The sequence below is a fragment of the Phaseolus vulgaris genome, chromosome 6 (genome assembly GCF_051622355.1).
Source record: "Phaseolus vulgaris cultivar YP4 chromosome 6, ASM5162235v1, whole genome shotgun sequence".
NCBI classification, from domain to species: domain Eukaryota; kingdom Viridiplantae; phylum Streptophyta; class Magnoliopsida; order Fabales; family Fabaceae; genus Phaseolus; species Phaseolus vulgaris.
In genome coordinates this window covers 500001-505000 of record NC_143503.1, presented here as the reverse complement: position 1 = coordinate 505000, position 5000 = coordinate 500001, and positions in this window count along the sequence as shown.

Genomic DNA, 5000 nt, shown 5'->3' with positions numbered 1-5000 from the left:
ATGCCTTCAAAGTGATGTGGGAGAAGTTTGGGATCAAAAGGAATTGATCTTGACATGGTTGGTGCATAGCCAAGTTCATGATTTTGGATTTTTGGCTTGATTTTGTGGCTTGGTGGTGATTTTGGTGAAAAACGAAAATGTTGGTTTTGGAAAACTGGCTGGACTCAATCCTCACAAATGCCTTCAAAGTGATGTGGGAGAAGTTTGGGATCAAAAGGAATTGATCTTGACATGGTTGGTGCATAGCCAAGTTCCATGATTTTGGTGTTTTGGCTTGATTTTGTGACTTGGTGGTGATTTTGGTGAAAAACGAAAATCATGGTTTTGGAAAACTGGCTGGACTCAATCCTCACAAATGCCTTCAAAGTGATGTGGGAGAAGTTTGGGATCAAAAGGAATTGATCTTGACATGGTTGGTGCATAGCCAAGTTCATGATTTTGTGACTTGGTGGTGATTTTGGTGAAAAACGAAAATGTTGGTTTTGGAAAATTGGCTGGACTCAATCCTCACAAATGCCTCCAAAGTGATGTGGGAGAAGTTTGGGATCAAAAGGAATTGATCTTGACATGGTTGGTGCATAGCCAAGTTCCTGATTTTGGTGTTTTGGCTTGATTTTGTGGCTTGGTGGTGATTTTGGTGAAAAACGAAAATCATGGTTTTGGAAAACTGGCTGGACTCAATCCTCACAAATGCCTTCAAAGTGATGTGTGAGAAGTTTGGGATCAAAAGGAATTGATCTTGACATGGTTGGTGCATAGCCAAGTTCATGATTTTGGATTTTTGGCTTGATTTTGTGGCTTGGTGGTGATTTTGGTGAAAAACGAAAATGTTGGTTTTGGAAAACTGGCTGGACTCAATCCTCACAAATGCCTTCAAAGTGATGTGGGAGAAGTTTGGGATCAAAAGGAATTGATCTTGACATGGTTGGTGCATAGCCAATTTCCATGATTTTGGTGTTTTGGCTTGATTTTGTGACTTGGTGGTGATTTTGGTGAAAAACGAAAATCATGGTTTTGGAAAAGTGGCTGGACTCAATCCTCACAAATGCCTTCAAAGTGATGTGGGAGAAGTTTGGGATCAAAAGGAATTGATCTTGACATGGTTGGTGCATAGCCAAGTTCATGATTTTGTGACTTGGTGGTGATTTTGGTGAAAAACGAAAATGTTGGTTTTGGAAAATTGGCTGGACTCAATCCTCACAAATGCCTCCAAAGTGATGTGGGAGAAGTTTGGGATCAAAAGGAATTGATCTTGACATGGTTGGTGCATAGCCAAGTTCATGATTTTGGTGTTTTGGCTTGATTTTGTGGCTTGGTGGTGATTTTGGTGAAAAACGAAAATCATGGTTTTGGAAAACTGGCTGGACTCAATCCTCACAAATGCCTTCAAAGTGATGTGTGAGAAGTTTGGGATCAAAAGGAATTGATCTTGACATGGTTGGTGCATAGCCAAGTTCATGATTTTGGATTTTTGGCTTGATTTTGTGGCTTGGTGGTGATTTTGGTGAAAAACGAAAATGTTGGTTTTGGAAAACTGGCTGGACTCAATCCTCACAAATGCCTTCAAAGTGATGTGGGAGAAGTTTGGGATCAAAAGGAATTGATCTTGGCATGGTTGGTGCATAGCAAGTTCCATGATTTTGGTGTTTTGGCTTGATTTTGTGACTTGGTGGTGATTTTGGTGAAAAACGAAAATCATGGTTTTGGAAAACTGGCTGGACTCAATCCTCACAAATGCCTTCAAAGTGATGTGGGAGAAGTTTGGGATCAAAAGGAATTGATCTTGGCATGGTTGGTGCATAGCAAGTTCCATGATTTTGGTGTTTTGGCTTGATTTTGTGACTTGGTGGTGATTTTGGTGAAAAACGAAAATCATGGTTTTGGAAAACTGGCTGGACTCAATCCTCACAAATGCCTTCAAAGTGATGTGGGAGAAGTTTGGGATCAAAAGGAATTGATCTTGACATGGTTGGTGCATAGCCAAGTTCATGATTTTGTGACTTGGTGGTGATTTTGGTGAAAAACGAAAATGTTGGTTTTGGAAAATTGGCTGGACTCAATCCTCACAAATGCCTCCAAAGTGATGTGGGAGAAGTTTGGGATCAAAAGGAATTGATCTTGACATGGTTGGTGCATAGCCAAGTTCATGATTTTGGATTTTTGGCTTGATTTTGTGGCTTGGTGGTGATTTTGGTGAAAAACGAAAATGTTGGTTTTGGAAAACTGGCTGGACTCAATCCTCACAAATGCCTTCAAAGTGATGTGGGAGAAGTTTGGGATCAAAAGGAATTGATCTTGACATGGTTGGTGCATAGCCAAGTTCCATGATTTTGGTGTTTTGGCTTGATTTTGTGGCTTGGTGGTGATTTTGGTGAAAAACGAAAATCATGGTTTTGGAAAACTGGCTGGACTCAATCCTCACAAATGCCTTCAAAGTGATGTGTGAGAAGTTTGGGATCAAAAGGAATTGATCTTGACATGGTTGGTGCATAGCCAAGTTCATGATTTTGGATTTTTGGCTTGATTTTGTGGCTTGGTGGTGATTTTGGTGAAAAACGAAAATGTTGGTTTTGGAAAACTGGCTGGACTCAATCCTCACAAATGCCTTCAAAGTGATGTGGGAGAAGTTTGGGATCAAAAGGAATTGATCTTGGCATGGTTGGTGCATAGCCAAGTTCCATGATTTTGGATTTTTGGCTTGATTTTGTGACTTGGTGGTGATTTTGGTGAAAAACGAAAATCATGGTTTTGGAAAACTGGCTGGACTCAATCCTCACAAATGCCTTCAAAGTGATGTGGGAGAAGTTTGGGATCAAAAGGAATTGATCTTGGCATGGTTGGTGCATAGCAAGTTCCATGATTTTGGTGTTTTGGCTTGATTTTGTGACTTGGTGGTGATTTTGGTGAAAAACGAAAATCATGGTTTTGGAAAACTGGCTGGACTCAATCCTCACAAATGCCTTCAAAGTGATGTGGGAGAAGTTTGGGATCAAAAGGAATTGATCTTGACATGGTTGGTGCATAGCCAAGTTCATGATTTTGTGACTTGGTGGTGATTTTGGTGAAAAACGAAAATGTTGGTTTTGGAAAATTGGCTGGACTCAATCCTCACAAATGCCTCCAAAGTGATGTGGGAGAAGTTTGGGATCAAAAGGAATTGATCTTGACATGGTTGGTGCATAGCCAAGTTCATGATTTTGGTGTTTTGGCTTGATTTTGTGGCTTGGTGGTGATTTTGGTGAAAAACGAAAATCATGGTTTTGGAAAACTGGCTGGACTCAATCCTCACAAATGCCTTCAAAGTGATGTGTGAGAAGTTTGGGATCAAAAGGAATTGATCTTGACATGGTTGGTGCATAGCCAAGTTCATGATTTTGGATTTTTGGCTTGATTTTGTGGCTTGGTGGTGATTTTGGTGAAAAACGAAAATGTTGGTTTTGGAAAACTGGCTGGACTCAATCCTCACAAATGCCTTCAAAGTGATGTGGGAGAAGTTTGGGATCAAAAGGAATTGATCTTGGCATGGTTGGTGCATAGCCAAGTTCCATGATTTTGGATTTTTGGCTTGATTTTGTGACTTGGTGGTGATTTTGGTGAAAAACGAAAATCATGGTTTTGGAAAAGTGGCTGGACTCAATTCTCACAAATGCCTTCAAAGTGATGTGGGAGAAGTTTGGGATCAAAAGGAATTGATCTTGGCATGGTTGGTGCATAGCCAAGTTCCATGATTTTGGATTTTTGGCTTGATTTTGTGACTTGGTGGTGATTTTGGTGAAAAACGAAAATCATGGTTTTGGAAAAGTGGCTGGACTCAATCCTCACAAATGCCTTCAAAGTGATGTGGGAGAAGTTTGGGATCAAAAGGAATTGATCTTGGCATGGTTGGTTCATAGCCAAGTTCCATGATTTTGGATTTTTGGCTTGATTTTGTGGCTTGGTGGTGATTTTGGTGAAAAACGAAAATGTTGGTTTTGGAAAACTGGCTGGACTCAATCCTCACAAATGCCTTCAAAGTGATGTGGGAGAAGTTTGGGATCAAAAGGAATTGATCTTGGCATGGTTGGTGCATAGCCAAGTTCCATGATTTTGGAGTTTTGGCTTGATTTTGTGACTTGGTGGTGATTTTGGTGAAAAACGAAAATCATGGTTTTGGAAAAGTGGCTGGACTCAATCCTCACAAATGCCTTCAAAGTGATGTGGGAGAAGTTTGGGATCAAAAGGAATTGATCTTGGCATGGTTGGTGCATAGCCAAGTTCCAAGATTTTGGTGTTTTGGCTTGATTTTGTGACTTGGTGGTGTGCCAAGAATCATGAAATTTTCAAAGTGGTGGTTTTTGAGTTTTGTTGGTTGGAAAGTGTCACAAATGCATGCAGAATGAGGTCTAGAAAGTTTGGTATCAAAACCAAGCCATCTTGATGTGGTTTTGAATTTTTGAAATGTTGGAAAATAGAGGGTTTTGAAAAAAATTCATGAAAATTCGAAACCTTGGCCAATCCTAACGAAACTTGGTGGGCACCTTCTTGATATTATTATGGGATGGACTGGAAAAAATCACGCAAAAATACGGTGTCTAGATACGTTTTTCCATTTTTCCCGATTTTCCACATTTCGGGTCTTTGGAAAAATAAAAAAAATACTTCCCCATGTCGAAAAATTCTAATTTTTTGCAGGCAATGTTGTACCATTTTTATGAGGATCCCTGCAAAAAATCTCGTGAAAATTCGTTCTCTAGGTCCCAAAACAGAACTTATGTCTACTCAAAAAAAGTGTATCTACTTGTACAAAAGTGGCTTTTGCATATTTAGCTATTATAGGGGGGGGGGTGTTCCTCAATGCAGCCAGCTCTTGCACCATGGAAAATTCTGGTGCGGTCCCTTCATTCCCCCCTGTTTTGGCTTGCTTTGTGGTGGGGCAAGTCAAAACGCCCACACATGGGTGATCCACCAACTTGGGTTGGTGTCACCCGTTGTGGGCAGCGGCATGGTGGTGGCCGCCGTCG